We start from the raw sequence: 18135 nt of genomic DNA, 5'->3' as shown, positions 1-18135 counted from the left end.
CTTGGCCCCCCTGTGTCTGTTTAGCTTGGGTTCTTGACCCGTTACCTGGCCTCAGAAACAGCTTCTTGGCTGAGGGTTCCTACATGGCTTTGTACTGACGACTCCACCCACCCGGTCCCTGCCCCTTCGGCAGGAATAATCGAAGTTGCACCTCATGGACCCCAGAAGGCAGGTCTGACACTAGTTAGTGAATCTATGAGGGGCAGCTCCAAAACCTCAGCATGAGATACAACATGTAGTCAAAGCAGCTCAGAAAGGAATGGGCTCTTTGGAAGTGGTGAGTTCACTATTCCCAGAGGTATGCAAGTAAAACCTAGGCAGTTTAATGGGGCTAACACATCTACCAGGAAAGTAGCTTTACTAGGTGACTGTGAAGTTCCATTGCAGTTCTTAGACCACAGATTTCCTTGTTTCTAGGATTTTCTTCCAAAGCCACCCTCAAGACAGACACAGGATTAGCAGAGCTGAGTCAGGGCAGAGAAAAGGGGAGTCCAGAGGCTAAAGGCGAGTTGTTCCTGAACACACCGCTGGGCTCAGGACCAGGGACCCTGGAGTCCAGCTGCCTTTTTGCAGAGGCTTCATTGGTCCTCTGTGGATGCAGGCCAAGGCTGGTGCGAGCCCCTACTCTGGCCTAAAAGTTTCCCACAGTGGTGCTCAGGTGGTGCCTCCAGCCACCAGGTGGGGGCTTCGGATTCAAATTGGCAACATACAGGGATAGCTGGGGGACAGTGTTTTAGGGGCCCAAAGCCGTGGAACTCTGAAAGCCTGTATGCCCCACCCTCCGAGAAGGGCAGGCATGGAACTCTGCCACACCCTACTTCCCTCTCACACTCCTCTGTCTCTGTCACATGCTCCAGGACACACACAGCAGTGCACACATCCAAACCGCTCATCCACATCAGATGCGCACAGACGTCATGTGCAGGGGACACCCACACAGAGACACAGAGGCATACCCTCCCTAGTCACACAGACACCCACGTGCATGCAGGCGTGAACATGGTCCCACCCGCTTATAAAGCCCCTGCTCAGCCCCTCTGGCTGAGGACAGTGGGCAGAGTGGGATGTGTATGCTGGGTCCTAATTCAGGAAGTCTGGTTATATGGAAGCCATTTCCTGCCTGTCCCTACGTCTGACTCTGCCCCCTGGAGGTCAGCAGGGCTGGGTTCTGTAGGGAAGTGCTCTGTAGAGCAGTTCCGCAGGGCTCAGCGTCAGCTAATCCGGGTTCAGAGTTTAGCTCTACCACCTTCTAGCCCTGTGACCTTAGCAAGTCATTGGACCTCTCTGGAGCCTCAGTTTCCTTATCTGGAAAGTGAGCGTAAACAGTAGCACCTCTTAGATCCCATCATCTCTGAATTCCCCAGGCCTGGCCCATGGTGGGTGTTGAGTAAAGGGAAACTGTTGCTGTTGCCTTGGGTCAGAGGCTCAGCTCACAAATGGTCTCACTCAGCTCACCGATTGCAGCCTGGCACACAGTGAGGCCACCACATTCGTGAGCTGTCATTTCCATGCCTGCTTCAGAAGGCTGCCTGGGGTTTGAAGCCACATATCTCGCTTGCAAGGACCCAAGACGGCAAGTGTCTGTGGCCAGGCTGGTGAAGACAGCCCCTACCCCTCTGTTGAAGGCTGGGCTCAGCCTGGCGTTGGGGGTCTTTGATATTGAACAGTGAGCAGCCCCTCAGATAGAACCTGGACTAGAATCTTAGCAATTTAATACCATTACATTTTAGAACCATGGACTGCAAAATTCAGAGGCTCTTGCTAGCGTATTTTAGACTCTCTAAGATCTCAAAGCACAAAGCTCAGAATCTCTGAGTTATAAAGAGGCCTTGGAGACATCTGGTCCAACTTCCTCACTCCTGAGATGGAATCCCAGAAGTATGGAGCCTCAGAGTGGGAAGAAGACATTGAATCCATTCCAGCCCAATTTGACAAGAGAGAAAACAGGCCCAGAGAAGGTGAGCAAATGGTGCAAAGTTGCACAGCAGGTTTGTGGCAGTGTTAAAATTAGAACCCTGGTTCTAGCCTCATAAGCTTAGACTTGGCCCCTCTCTGGAGGCCTGGAAGAGATGAGGGAAGGCAGAGGGGGAAACATTTGGACCAAAGCGAGGATTTTCCAGAGAACATTTTAAAAAATCAAACCAAAAAGAATATTGGGAAAGGGTACTGGTTTCCCTTTATTTTCTGCCTTGTCTTCCTCTGGGCACTCATTCTCGGCAGCTCTCAGCCGGCCTCCAGCTCTGCTCACAAGCTGCTTCCAACCGCCCACAGGCTTCCTAAAATGGTCTCTGCAAGCTAATTCCAGAGGGTGAATGGCAGAGAGCAGGCCTAGGGTGGGGGATGGGGGTAGGTGTGTGTGTGGGGGTGCTTCCTTAGCTGGCGCAGGCGCAGGGTGTCTCCGGCTCAGAGCTGGCTGCCCCCAATGCCAGCCTTGGTGCTTTGGCGCTCCCTGCCCTGAGGGGAGTGTGGGGTCCAGCTCCTACCACTCACTGCCTGACTTTTCAGAATAGATCATTTATCTGTCCTTATTAAACATGACTTTTTAAAAATGATGTAATAATACATATTTATCGTAAAATAATCAGGAAAGTGTAAAGAAGAAAATTAAGATCACCTGTAATCAACTCCTCTAAATGAAACAACCATTCACATCTAAACGTAGATCCTTCTAGACTTTGGACCAAGCACAAAGGGCGGCTGACTTGGTACATGATATTCCAAAACCTTTTTCTTTTAATCATATGTTCACAAACGTCTCTCCTGGTCAACAATTGTGCTTCTCTAACGTGATTTTTAGTGGCTGCATAGCATCCTACAGGTGACTCCACCATACTTTATTCAGCCAATCCCTCCTGCGGAAAACTCTACTGTCTGTTTCCCCCTATGAAAAACAATGCATCATCTATTCCTCTAAATCTTCGTGCGTATCCTAATTATTTCCTTAGGACAACTTCCTGGAATTGGAATTATTGGGCAAAGTGTTTACACTTTAAAAAAATAATAATAAATGCAAAATTATAGCTCTACTCCCTCTACAATGAACATGTAATAACAGAAAAATTAGAAAATACAGATCAGGAACAAAATTCCGTAAGTTTCCTTAATTCTTAGCACCGAGACACAGTGAAGAATTTCGCTATAAAACACCTAGGCTTTCTCATGTAAAAGTGTGTGTGTGTGAATGTGAATGAATATGCACACACATACAATGGGCTGCTACTGTACGTGCCATTTTGTAAAATTCTGACCCTTTGTTCATGTCAGTAAATTTCCACAAACAGCATCACCTGTAGCAGCCGCACAGTATTTCCCTGTGTGTATGTACCTGGGCATAACCACCCTCCTGTTGTTGGGGAACCGATTTCTGGTTTTGCTCAAGTAGGAACAGTTCTGTCACGAACATGCTCGGAGAAACATCTTTAATGCTTGTCCACATGCATCCTTAGGCTCTATAGTAGGGGAATTGCCTGGAGAAGGGGCTTTCTGGCGTTGGTATCGCGGAATTTCTGCCTGTAAGTCTAAACACCAGGCTGGCGGAGAGGCTCGGCCACACTCCACTGGGGTCTATTGGGAAGAACCCGCCGTCCGCAGACCCGGCAGGGAACTTGTGCTGCGTTTCCTGCTCTCCAGACTGCTTGCTTGGGGAAAGACCTTGGCCTTGCATGGGGCCTTTGTCTAGGAAGGCTCGTCTGTGCTTCCAGCTCCTCCAGGAAGCCAGGCTCAACACCAGGCTCACAGAGGCCCTGAGCTCACAAGGCAGTTGCGGGGCCTCTCCCAGCCTTCTTCCTGCATATCCTGGACAGGCCATTGTGCCCTCTCTGTGCTTCCAAATCCCTGCTCTCCTGAGACCATGGACAGCTGGGGAGCAAAAGAGATAGGTTGCCCGAATCTTCATTATTCTGAGGAGAGGAAAGATGCAGCCAAGATAGTGCCAGGACACTTGGTGCTTAGAAATTGGAGAGCGGATGTGAGCTGCAGGCCTGAAGGTGCACGAAGGCCAAAGGTCAGCCTGGACAGAGGAGAGAATGGGGGTGGCCCATACAGAAGGGAGGTGTCACCGCGTAACTGAGGTGCTCGGAGGAAGGGTGGGAGACCACACTGGAAAATGGGGAAGAACAAGCCCACGGGGGCAAGGGGAGGGTCTGCCCAGAGCTGCCTGGGGCGGGCGGCCAGGCCGCTTGAGACTGTCTATCTTCATGGTGGGCCTCTCCATCCTTCATGGCCCTGCTCTGTGCTCTGGCGTCTCTCTCAGTTCAGACTTGGGGGAAGAAAGAGCCACCTGAGGAGCAAGCAAGCATAGAGCCAACCAGAAACAAAGGAAGAAGGGGGGTGGAGGGAGAAGGGAGGAGGAGAAGGGAAGGGACAGGAGGCAGCCACTCAAGAGAGGAGGCCATGCCACCAGGGCTCTTGATGGGCCAGCACAAGGGTCTAAATGAAGACCCTCCCAGTGGTCAGTGCAGAGGGGCTGAGTCAGACCTTCCAGCTGGGAGAGCAAGTTTTCAGGCAGCTGCAAACCATCCCTCAGGATGATACAGCCCTTTGCAGCTTTCCAAGTACCCGTGCATTGCTGATCTCCAAGCTGGGAGCCCTGAACAGGCAGAGTTCAGCGGCAATCGGACTCTAAAAGGCGTGGCAGGTGCTCTGGACAAAGGGGAGGCCAAGATCTGACAGCATCTGGAGATGAGGGTCTGCGTCAAGCTCAGGAGTTTCTCGTTCTTTTAACTCTTGTTGCTCCCTGAAGTCCTGTTTATTAATCCGCTCTAGAGTATCATGGAGCCAATCCATGCTGGGTGACGAGTTAGAACGTCAGAGATGCCCAGTGAGGACAGTGAAATGGGGCCGCCCACGCTGTGGCACTGGCCAGGGAGACATTTCTTTGATCTGGGCTCTGCCCAGTGCTCCTGCCCCAACTAGGTTCCTTTCTGTGACTTGATTCAGGGAGAGTTCACCCCTCAGTGGCCTCTTTCCTCTATTTCTTTCTCCCACTCTGTGCTGGGGCTGTTGGGAGCAGTGGGTGGGCAGTGGTGTGCTTCCCTCAAAAACACCCACGTGTGCCCAGCCTGATAGTGGGAGGCAGGGTGGGCAGTGACCTATGAGCTTGTCGGCCACCCCTCTGTACCCGGGGGGGGGGCAGCTTCTGGGACATTGAAGTTGGAGAGACTTGGACAAAGGACAGAGCACACCTGTGGCCCCTTCAGCTGGCGGGGGTGGGGGGGGCGTGGGGAGAGCAGTGCTCTCGCCTAAATGCTCTAATAATAAAAATATCAATAGCTAACATTTAAGAGCACTTTATACATACCTGGCACTCTCCTAAGTATTTAAATGTAGTACCTCACTAGTCACAAGAGGGGGGTGCTGTTATCATTCCCATTCTATAGGTGCAAAAAGTGAGATACAGAGGTTCAGTAACTCTCTTAACCCAAGATCTCATAGCCAGCAGGTGGCAGAGCTGGATTCAGGCTCCTGCTTGTCATGCAGCCAAACTCTAATCATGCTAGGCTCTATATCATGTGAGCTCTCTGAAGCCCTCAAGTCTGTCCTTGCTTTCCCAAAACCTTTCTTTGGCCTGGACCCTGGAACACACCCCCTGTCTGAGATGGACGAGGTCTGTAAGCCGCCCATCTCCACCCTGGATAGGAATACGCTCCCTGAATCCTCTCACTTGGTCCTGCTCCTGGCGGCATCCCCACTTCCTAGGATAAGTACTTGCAACACTGTAGCTGCTCAGTAAATCTTTGTGGGATGAAGGAACAGGATGTGCCCTGTGCAGAAAGCGTTATTATGATGGAATTGTGCCATTAAGAGAGAGACCTGGAGCCAGGCTGCCTGGTCCAATCCCACCTGTGTGATGCTGGAGGACTCACTTCACACCTCTGAGCTTCACTTTCCCCACCTGTAAGAAAGAGATATAGTGCCTTCCTCCCCTTGTGGGGCACTGAACAAATGCTCATGGGTATTTAACTGCTGTTAATATTATGTCATCACCCAACGACTCCACCAGCATCTGACCCTGGGTCTGGCTACACCTGGTTCTCTCCCACACCCACGTTCAGGCTGCTGCGGGGGGCCTGAGGGGGTGCTGGGCTGGACCGAGCCCTTCCCTTCACCCCATGTCAGGAAAGAGACCCTGTGGACACCTGTTCCCAGCCCCAGCTGCTATTCTTAGTCCCTCCCCACATGGTTCATCCCCAGGCATTTTCCCTCCTAAACTCACTGTTTCCATAGGAACCAGGGGAGGGTGGAGGTGGGGGAGGGTCCTCCCCCACGGAAGGGAACTTCATTTGGGGCGGTTTGGGAGCGGCTGGCAGTGCCTGGCGAGCTTCTCCCACTGCTCCTCCCCCTCCCCCCTCTCCAGACCCCTCCCTGAACAGCATGTTCCTCCGACTGTGTTTCTACTACATTTATGCTGCGCTTAATTTATCCAGCATTGTGATCAGATTTAGCCGAGAGCGCTCAGCGCACCGCCGGCCCAGCCTGCATATTCATGAGCCAATTCATTCATGCCACCCAGGAGGACGCCAGGTGCCAGGCCCCATGGGCAGCAGCCTGGATCCACGGATCGGATCGTGCCAGCTGCAAGGGCGACCCAGGGCCCGGGGTGGAGGACCCCAGCTAGCGCCAGGCAGGTGGCGTAGAGTACAGCCTGTGTAAGGCATGGCTGGTTGCAGGCTGTGGGTTTAAACTGGGTTTAGGTCCTTCTTTGCCATCGCTAATGAAGTTCACTTCACCTCTCAGTTTACTCATCTGCAAAAGGGAACAGTAACGCGGCTGCCCGGGTCACGGGAATATTGACTGGGATAAGTAAAAGGTCACAGGGAGGCTGTCAGCGATCAGCCCATTTCACTGGCATCATTGTAGTTGCTGCCAAGCAGTGGTTTATCTCGTCTGGTTTGTGGGGGAGAAATGAGGCAGCAGGATGATGCATAGTTCTGTTCCCATGTGGGGGAGCATGCGTGTGGAGGGTGTTTCTCTCTGGCCTGTGCTGCCTTCTGATTCGAGCTCCCTTTGAGGGAGCATCTGAAGGCCACTCCCCAGGAAGGCAGGAGAAGCCCAGGGAAGCATCCAGCCTCTGAGGAAGGGCCACAGGGATCACCTGGCTGTGAGGCTCTTGGCTCCAGGTTCTTCTGGCCCGTGGAATTTCCATGTAGATTCACTCCATTCACTTATTCATTCTGTCAGTTTCCTGATACCAGTCCCATGCTGAGCACTGAGGACACACTTGTCCTCAAGAAGATCTCACTCCATGAGGGAGGTGAGCTCAAGGTAGGAGGTGGTCAGGTCCTTCCGATGAAGCCAGATCAACTTCTGTGGAAGTTCAGAAGAGGAAGCCATCCCAGCTGGGGCATCAGGGAAGGCTTTCTGCAGGAGGTGGCATTTAGGTGGACTATTGAAAACGTGGCTGTAAAAAGATGAGATGAATAAGAAGGACATTTGGGATAGCAAGGGTGAAGGCCTGGCAATGAGAACTCTGCTGGGAGGTGTTGGCCAGAGGAAGACTGGGAGAACCATGAGCCCCAGGCAGAGGGGTCCTGCCTTACGACAGCCAGCCACTGAAGCAAGGAGCTGGAAGGGGCTCACCTCTGTCCTTCACATGCATGTGTGCATGCAGGGCTCACGTTCCAACTTTCTGATTAATCTATAATTAAATCAGCACATATGTCATGGAGCCGCATTAGAGAGCTGGGAAGGGCAAACAGTGATATCTCTGTAAACCAAGAGCCCTGCCAGGTGGCTGTGGCCCACACTATGCATGGGCAGCCATTAGGGGCGAGGGGCAGGCATAGGAGGCCAGAACTTCAGCCAGGAATAAAAAACCCGAACATTACACTTGGCCATTTACAGAGTGTTCCCATCACTATCTTTGTTAATCATGACAATGAGGTACTACTATTTGCTCCCATTTTAGAGATGGAGAAACTGAGGTGCAGAGAGCAAAAGGGTGAAATAGCCTGGTTAATAAATACACAGGTCTTAAAATCAGAAAATCTTAGGTTCAGAATACCTAGATGTGCCTCTTGCCAGCTTTGTGGCCTCAGGCAGATTGCCTACCCTCTCTGTTTCTCAGTTTCTTTGTCTGTATATTGGGAACAAAACCCTTTCCCTTCAAAGTATTATTGTAAGGATTCAATGAGATAATCCAATTAACTAAACTTATTGTAGTAATCATTTTGTAATATATGTAAGTCAAGTCATTAGGCTGTACACCTTATATAGTGCTGTATTTCAATTATACTCATATTCTGATCCAGAAAAAAAATAATGAGGCAATCCAGTCAAAGACTTTAGCACAGTGTTTGGCACTCAGCAAGTGCTCATCAAGTGCTACAATTTATGATCACGTTTTGTTTTAACTGCTTGTTTCTTGTCCATCTTTCTCACTGGAATGTGGACTCCCTGAGGACAGAGATTATGTCCATCTTGTTCATTGCTGTGACCCCAGCACCTGTCACGTGTTCGTGTTCAGTAAACATTAGTACCTGAGACAGTGTTTGGGAAGCTGCAAGCTGCTAAAGAAATATTAGATACGATTTTCTCTCTGTTCTACTTTGTTCTCAAAAAGATTCAAGGAGACAAGTATTGTCGTCGTCGTCAGTAGCTTTGTCCCAAGTCTGCTGCCATGTCCCAAGTCTGCTATTCTGTGCTGGTTCTTCCTGAAATGGGTTCAGGAAACGTCTAGACTGTTTTCTAGAAATATGCAGGGAGCCTCAATTCACAGGTAAGGCGCTGCTAAGAGGTAAAGGAGCAGATTGGAGGAGACTGGCTTCTGGAGGGGATCACTGGGGACAACTGTAGAAACCTCTGGTCTACCCAGCAAGCCCAAGCCCACTTAAAGCAGTTTGGATCTGGGCAATCTGCCTGTGGTGGCTCCGAGGGCATTAGGGGTCATTATTAGGTTTGTCCTGTGGGACAGTGGTTTCCAACCTCTCCCGTGGGATCTGAGGTTTATTACACAAATATAAAATCCTAGATTCTCCAAATGATTTACTTGAAATGTGGCCTGTTTGAGTGGATTCAAAGTGATCCCTGTAATGGAGTTGCCCCCACTCACTTACATTCTCGAGTGGAAGATAAAGGAACAGAGTTATGTGGAGCTCCCAGAACCCCTCTCTGTCTCACCTGTGTCTCAAGCCACAGGTAACTGATGTCTGCTAAGCGTCATTCACCTATGACATACATGCTGTCTGAATATTGTGCTGTGTCAGAGGCTGGTGTGCCCGGCCCACATGCTGGAGGTGCCTGCTGGTGGCTGCTCTGATGCTGCCTAAAGGTGTCCTCTGCTGTGGGAGCACACGCAGTCACCCTTTCATGCCCTAGGAGCTGGGGGTGTGTGGAGAAGGACTCCCTTGCCCCTCAGTGGGCCATCACCCCCAGCGGTAACAAGTATGGGCACTGTTCTTGGCTTCCCTCCCTTTCCTGGCTCATTCTGCTCATCCCCCATCTTATTGGGGGAATTCAACCTAAAGCACCCTCCAATGTTGTGTGTGTTTTCTTAACCTACAACATTTTTAAGAGGTGTCAAAGCCTGTGGGTAGGCTCAAGAGAGCTCTGTAAGCTGGGCTGTGATGACCAAAATGTGGGGGCCTGAGGCTCTAGGTGGGGAAATGCTGGTCAGCAGATGGTTCTGGTAAACAGAAGCTGAGGGTAAATGAAAAAGCCGGGTAGCAGAGAACGTTATGGGGGCGGCCTCAAGTCAGTCTCATGAGGAGCCCGACACAGATCTTAAACTGAGAACTCTGAGCTAAACTAGGGAAGCACTTGATTTGTTTTAGTTGTCATCGATGAAGCACCTACTATGTGCTGAGGATTAAAAAGGTGAATAAGAGTGAGTGTCCTTGCCCCTGGGGAGGTCAGTATCTATTGGTTAGTTTTTACATCACTAAGATTTAGAGTGCTTTTTTTTTCTTTTAAGAGAAACAACTTCACTATAACATTCTATTCTAACATTTACAACCAATAACTACTGGGGGTGCCAAAACAATGTATGCACATGACATATTCATCTTTTGTTATCGGTATATAATGAGTATTACAATTTGAATACAGTTTTTCCTTTCTTAAAATGTGTATACATTTTTTGGGCACTCTCTGTATTGCCCCTCCCCAACAGGAAAATTGGCATTAAGGTAGGGAGGTCTCAGAGTTGGGGTGGGGTGGTCCTCTCCCCTTGTGGCCTTCAGGGTACCCCAGAAAAGCTAGTGTTCCACTGGGTGGGAGCTATCCCTGTGAACCCCAGGGGTTTCCACCATGTCCCTGCACAGGATAGTTTTGCAATAATAGTAACTGGAACACCCTCCCCCACCAGCAAGGCCCTGTTGGGGATATGAGGGGAGGGTCTGAGCCCGTGGCTGCACTGAATCCTGTATCAGTCCACACGTGAGGCCCAGTGGGCATGGGGAGCAAGCCTCTACCAAGCCCTCCTTCCCTGACTCTTCAGGGTGGAATGAGGCCACTTCCAGGTGCCCTGGATTCCCTACAGACAGGGGTCAAGACCAGGCTGGGGTTCCTGTTGGTGAAGCGGGCCTCGGAGCAGGAGCGCGACCCCAGCCAAAGCTTGTTCTGGCTCCATCTGAGACTGGCCTGGTTTGCTTCCAGGTTTTGTTCTTTTTAAAACTGGTTCACTCAGTGGGTATTTAAGACGAAAACCACAGACCTCGGTCTGATTCGAGGGGAAAAAATAGTGTTGGGGGCTGGGAATCTAACAGATCTAGGTTGAATCCCAGCTCTGCCACTTACCAGTCCTGTGGTCTTGTAAGTTACATCACCCTTCTGGGCCTCTCCTGTGTAGCGAGGAGAAGAATAGCTGCCACCTCATGGGTTTGTTGTGAGAAGAAATGAAATGAACCATGGAGAGCACCCACCTGGGTGCCTGGCACACAGTAGGAGCTCAATAAATGTCAATTGCATTTCCTTATTTCTGAGTGGAGTATGGCTGTAGAGGGTATCTCTTCCATCCACAGGGCCTAACACTGTACCGTGTATACCCTAAGTGCTCAATCAGTGTGTCTTGAATGGTAAATTTCTCAAAGCCCTTTCAAGTCTTCTCAGCTTATTTCTAACCTCGATCCACATGTTGACTCATCTTTCATTGGGTCTGGAAAATTCTTCAAGTAATACCTCTCCCCCCTTCTATTTTCTCTTCTTAGAACTCTAAGTAGACTTTTGTGATACCTTCGCAGTCTGTCCTTTGTGTCTTGTATTTTCCTTTTTCTCTCTATCGCTCTCCTTCTCTCTCTACTATGTTCTGATTAATTTCTTCAGATTTCAGGTTACATCTTTTTCTTTTTATCTGAGGTTAACCTGCTATTTAGGCTTTCTAAGAGTCTTAAAATTCCAGTTATTATATTTTTCATTTCTGGAAGGTTGACTTGGTTCTCTTTCAAATGTGCTTATTCTCTTTGGAGAGTCTCTTTCAACTTCCCCTATTATTTCTCTAAACACACTTTTTTTTATGTGTGTGTATTTATTTTATATTTCCAATTCTATAATACAAACAGTGGAAGACTTTGGAGGATCTGATTCTGTTGTTTGTTATTTCTTCTGTCTTGCTCGGGTGGCGTGTTTCTTGAATGCTTTGAATTTTTTTAGATTGTCAGTGAGACTTACATCTGTGGGAATTCCCTGAGAACTGGGTTGAGGATGTTTTCTTCTGGGAGAATTTGATTTTGCTTTTGTTGAGTGCCTGGGAACACCACCGACTTAATTGTGTTTTTTATACTTTTAAAAATTGAGCTGTTTCCTTAAAAAAGTAAAGTCTACAAGACATTAGAGGGAAACATGAGCCTGTATTCTGCTATCACTGATTAGTACTGAAACTTTATACGAATTGAATAATGCAGGATTCTTTATCTTGATGTAATATTTGTGAGATTCATCCATGTTATTGTATATAATAATTAGCTGAGGAGTATTTCTTGGAGTGAATGTACCGCACGCAGTTCATGTATCCATTCTCTTGTTAGGGACATTTGGGTTGTTTCCAGTTCGGTGATGTTATGAATGAAGCTGCTATGAACGTTCTTGTCTATTAACTTTTGATGAAGATAAACACTTATTTTTATTGGATAGATTCCCAGGAGTGAAATTATTGGGCGATACAATATATGGATGTTTGGCTTTCGTAGATTCTGCCAAACAGTTTTCTGAAACGAATGTGCCAATTTACTCTCCCACAAGCCACCTATGAGAGTCCCACGGGCTCTGCATTCTCTTCAGCACGTGGCATGGAGTGTTTTTAATTTTTGCCAATGTGGTGGGGATGCAGTGGTATTTCACTGTGGCTTTAATTTGTATTTTCCTGATGATTAATGATGCAGAACACCTTTTATGTTTATTGGCTATTTAGATATCCTATTGAACAGCATGTTCAAAGCTGTTCCCTCTTTTTTTTTTTTTTTTTTAACTTAGAATGAATTGGAGTTCACTGGGAAAGTAAAGTGGTACATATTCCTCATACTGTGTTTCCCTGAAAATAAGACTGGTTCTTATATTAAGTTGTGCTCCAAAAGATGCATTAGAGCTTATGCAGAGGATGTCATCCTGAAAAATCATGCTAGGGCATATTTTCCGGTTAGGGCTTATTTTCAGGGAAACCCGGTACGTGATACCTCCAGCAAAGAGTAGAGCAGTGGTGCTCTGGTAAACTGGCTCTTAGATATTAAAACAAGCCTGGTTTGTAGTATTTTCTGCCTTCCGTGTAAATACTCCAACCATGGCCAATTTCAAGCTACCACCTGAATGAATGGCTCACAAAGTTCCTGAATATTTAGCAAACGGCTCCCATGAACCAATACACAGTCTGGAGTAGTACCTCTGCTGAAAGTAACTGATATTTCTGTAGCAAAATATGTAAATATTCCCACTAATTGGTATGAAACAGACTCACATCCATTCAGATTTTTGCCTGCAATGAGACAACCACCAATTAACAATAAAAGAAGAACTTTCCATTTTACAGAGCTCTTTGGATTTTCACAGCGCATGTAAAAGATTGTGGGTCTGTAGCGGCTTCTAGTCCACTGATTGCAGATTTGCTGAAGTTGTTGGGGTACTACAGGAAATCCTCCTGAACGTGTGTGTGTACAGGAGTGATCCATGATTTTGAGCTAACTGACCTTTCAGGTCCCTTCTAGTTCTGGAAGTCTACAGCTAAAAATTAAAGAAATATTCCATTAATTATCCACTTTGCTTTATTAGATTTCAGCATTGCTGTGGAATAGATTCTTTGAAAATGTGACTTCTGGAGCTAGTGAACCCAGAGTTAACTATATAGCTCTTCCCACAAAAGGTTCTGGAGTCAGGCTGCCTAGGTTCCAACCTTGGCTCCACCCCTTACTTTCTCTTTGATTTTGGGTGAAGTTAAGCCCCTCGGTACCTCTGTTTCCTCATCTGATCATGAAACCCGAGATTACAAAAAATAGAATTATTGGGGACCATCTCTGAGCTGCCTGCTGGGGGCTTCCTCACACCTGAGACCTCAAATCTTGTCAAGTATCTGGAGCAGTCAGAGTTGGTGTATGTAGGATGGACAGTTTGTAGTGGTAACAATAGGACCTAACATTGCCCATGCTTGGTGTAGGGGTGTTCTCCCTATCTTTCTCCTTTGGTAGTCCGTGCCCACAGTGGCTGGTTAGGGCAACTGCTTGGTCAGTGGTGCTCAGGCCCAAGGCCAATCCCCTCCCTCAGGAAATCCTGTGCCTACAGAGAAACATCCTGTCCCAAGCCTTCCCCAACCCTGACAAATGTTTGAAATCTACAACTGTGAGATCTGTCAGACACGGTTTCTTACGTCTTTTTCTTCCTCTAGAGCCCATCTGGAGTACCGTGATTTAGATCTGTCTCCTCTCTCTGAAGGGCATTGGAAGCTATGATGGATCGTGTCCTGTACTGCCAGGTCCAAGGGGAGCCTACTCGGCAGGGGTGGGGGTGGGGGTGTGTGTGGCTGAGCCTTGGAGGTGGGAGTATAGCCAGTGGCCCCTCCACTCAGACCTTCATCATTCAACTCATTGATGTGTAGTCTTCAGATTGGGTTGTCTTGTCTTTTTCTTACGGATTCGTAGGAGCGCTTTGTATGTTCTGCATATGAGCTCTTTGGTGGGTACACGTATTGAAAACATACTTTGTCCCAGTCTGAGGCTTGCCTTTGATCTCTCCTAAATGAAGATTTCAATTTTAATGAAGTCTAGTTTATCATTTTTTTTATCCTTAGTCTTTCTTTTATGTTTTAAGAAATCTTGAAGAAATGAAGATATTTACTCATGTTTTCTTCTAGAACTTTTGTTTTAGTTTCCACATATGATCCATCTTGTATTAATTTTTGTGTATGATGTGAGGTAAGAGTTAAAATTTTTTTTTCCAGATAGATATCTAGTTTTGACAGCACTATTTATTGGAAAGACCATCTTTCCACCCATAGAATTGCAGAGGCACCTCCCTACCAAGGTGGTCATATATGTGTGAGTCTGTGTTGGGACTATTCTGTACTCTGGACCTATTTGTTTACCTTTGCACTAAGGCCACACTTTTAATTACTATAGCTTATTTTTTAAAATAAACTTTTTATTTTAAAATAATTGTAGATTCACATACAGTTGTAAGAAATAATGCTGTACCCAGATTATACCCACGTACTGTACCCAGATTCTCCCAGTGGTACATCTTGCAAAACTATAGCACAATAAGACAACCAGGATATCGACATTGATGCGATCTACCAACCTCATTCAGATTTCCCCAGTTTTACTTGTACCCGTGTGTGTGTGTACATGTGTGTTTGTATACAATTTTATCGCACATGTAGGTTCCTGTATCCACTACCACAGTCAAGATACACAACATTTCCATCACAATAACCCCTCACGGCTCCCTTTGGTAGCCACACCCATCTCCCCCCCACATTCTCTCCCCGCCACACATCTGTCATCCCTAACCCCTGGCAATCACTAATCTGTTCTCCATGGCTATCATTTCGTCATTTCAAAACTGTTGTGTTAATGGACTCACACAGTATGTGACCTTTTACAATTGACTTCTTTCGCTCTCCGTCAATTCACCTGAAAGCCACCCATGTTGTTATGTGTCTCAATAGTTTCTTCATTTTTATGGCCAAGTAGTATTCCATGATGTGGATGTACCAGTTTAACCGTTCACCCAGTGAGGGATATATGGGTAGTTTCCAGTTTTCAGCTATTATTAATAAAGTTGCTATGAACACTCATGTGCAGGTGTTTGTGTAAATGTCAGTTTCTAGTCTCTCGAGTGCCCAAGAGTGCAATTTCTGGGTTGTATGGGAATTGTGTTTTTAGTTTATATATATATATACACACATACATATATACATATATATATACACACATATATAAATATATATACACATATATATGTAAATATATATAGAGAGACATACTTTATTTTTTACAGCAATGTTAGGTTCACAGCAAAATTGAGTGAAAGGTACAGAGATTTCCCACATACCCCCTGTCCCCACATTTGCACAGTCTCCCCCATTATGAACATCCCTCACGAGAGTGGGACATTTGTTACAGTCTATGAATCTACAGTGACACGTCATTGTCACCCAAAGTCCATAGTTTACATTAGGCTTCACTCTTGGTGTTGCACATTGTATGGGTTTGAGCAAATGTATAATACGAGAATGTATCCACCATTGTAGCATCATAAACAGTGCTCTCACTGTCCTAAAACTTCTTTCTGCTCTGCCTATTCATTCATCCTCCCCACTCCCCTAATGTCTGGCGACCACTGATCCTTTTACTTTACCCGTAGTTTTGCCTTTTCTGGAATGTCACACAATTGGAATTGTATGTAGGAGGCCTTTTCACATTGGTTTCTTTCACTTAGTAATATTCATTTAAGATTCGTTCATGTCTTTTCATGGCTTGATAGCTCATTTCTTTTTTGCATTGAATAATATCCCATTGCCTGGATGTACCTGCCGGTTTATCCATTCACGTACTGAAGGACAGATTGGTTGCTTCCAAGTTTTGGCAATTATGAATAAAGCTGCTATAAACATTTCTGTGCAGGTTTCTGTATGGACAGAACTTTTCAACTCATTTGGGTAAATACCAAGGAGGATAATTGCTGGGTCATATGGTAAGAAGCTGTCTTCCAAAGTGGCTATATCATTTTACAGTCCCATTAGCAATGAAATAAGAATTCCTGTTGCTCCACATCTTGGCCATCATTTGGTGTTTTCAATATTTTTACTTTGGCTGTTCTAATAGATGTGTAGTCTGTTAGACTCATTGTTTTTGTTATTGTTTCAGGTGTACATAACAATGTAATAGTTAGAGATTTACTCCCCTTACAAGTGATAACCCCCCCTTCCCAATCATTGTTGTTTTAATTAGCAACTGCCCAATGACATAAGATGTTCAACATCTTTTCATATGCTTTCTTGCCATCAGTGTATCTTCTTTGATGAGGTGTCTGTTCAGATCTTTTGCACATTTTTATAATTGGGTTGTTTGTTTTCTTATTGTTAAGTTTTTAGGGTTCTTTGCATATTTTGGGTAACAGTGCTTTATCAGATGTGTCTTTTTGCAAATATTTTCTCTCAATCTATGGCTTGTCTTCTCATTCTCTTGACATTGTCTTTCGCAGAGCAAAAGCTTTTACTTTTAATGAGGTCCGTCTTATCAATTATTTCTTTCATTGATCATGACTTTGGTATCATATTTAAAAAGTCATCACTATACCCAACGTCATCTCGGTTTCCTCCTATGTTGTCTTCTGGAGTTGTATAGTTTTGCATTTTACATTTAGGTCAATGATCCATTTCAAGTTAATGTTTTCGTGAAGGGTATAAGGTTTGTGTCTATGTTAATTTATTGTATATTTTATGTCCAGTTCCAGCACTATTTGTTGAAGAGACTACTTTTAACTCCATTGTATTACCTTGCCTATATTAATGTGGATCTATTGCTGGGCTTTCAGTTCTGTTCCACGAATCGATTCTTTCCCCAATACTACACTGCATTGATTACTGTAGCTTTAGAGGAAGTCTCGAAGTTGGGTAGCAGTTTTCTGACTTCGTTCTTCTTCAATATTGTGTTAGCTAGTCTGAGTCTTTTCCCTGTCCATATACACTTTAGAATCAGTTTGGTAATATCCACAAAATAACTCGCTGGGGTTTTGTTTGGGATTGCACCGAACCTATGGATCAAGTTGGGAAGAATTGACATCTTGTCCATCTTGAGTCTTCCTATCCATGACTATGGAATATAGCTCCGTTTTATATTTAGTTCTTCTTTGATTTCTCTTCATCAGAGTTGCATAGTTTTCCTCATACAGATCTTGTACATATTTTATTTATATCTAAGTATAAAGTATTTTGTACCTTAGGTTAAGTATTTATAAAGTACTTACACTTTAGGTTAGATTTAAACCTAAGTGTTCCATTTTGGAGGATGCTAATGTAAATGATATGATATTGTGTTTTTAATTTCAAATTTCGCTTGTTCATTGCTGGTATGTAGGAAATCAATTGATTATTATTAACCTTGTATGCTGCAGCCTTGCTACAGTCGCTTACTAGTTCCAGGAGTTCATGCTTAGTTTTATAAAAAACTGTCAAACTGTTTTCCACAGGGGCTGTACCATTTTACATTTCCACCAGCAATGTGTGAGTGATCCCGTTTCTCTGCATCCTTGCCAGCATTTAATGTTGTCACTACTTTTTACTTTAGCCATTTCAATAGGCATGGAGTCATATTTCTTATAGTTTTAATTTGCATTTCCCTAATGGCTAATGATGTTGAACATCTTTTTTTTTTTTTTTTTAAAAAAAGAATTTATTGGGAAAGGAGAACAGGACTTTATTGAGGAACAGTGTGTACTTCCAGGCCTTTTTTCCAAGTCAAGTTGTTGTCCTTTCAGTCTTAGTTGTGGAGGGCACAGCTCAGCTCCAGGTCCAGTTGGCGTTGCTAGTTGCAGGGGGCACAGCCCACCATCCCTTGTGGGAGTGAATCAGCAACCCTGTGGTTGAGAGGACATGCTCCAACCAACTGAGCCATCCGGGAGGCAGCTCAGCTCAAGGTGCCGTGTTCAATCTTTATTGCAGGGGGTGCAGCCCAGCATCCCTTGCAAGAGTCAAACCGGCAACCTTGTGGTTGA

Source organism: Rhinolophus hipposideros, assembly GCF_964194185.1.
Source record: "Rhinolophus hipposideros genome assembly, chromosome: 22".
NCBI lineage: Eukaryota > Metazoa > Chordata > Mammalia > Chiroptera > Rhinolophidae > Rhinolophus > Rhinolophus hipposideros.
The sequence above is the reverse complement of the archived record's forward strand: the minus strand, read 5'-3'. Positions refer to the sequence as shown.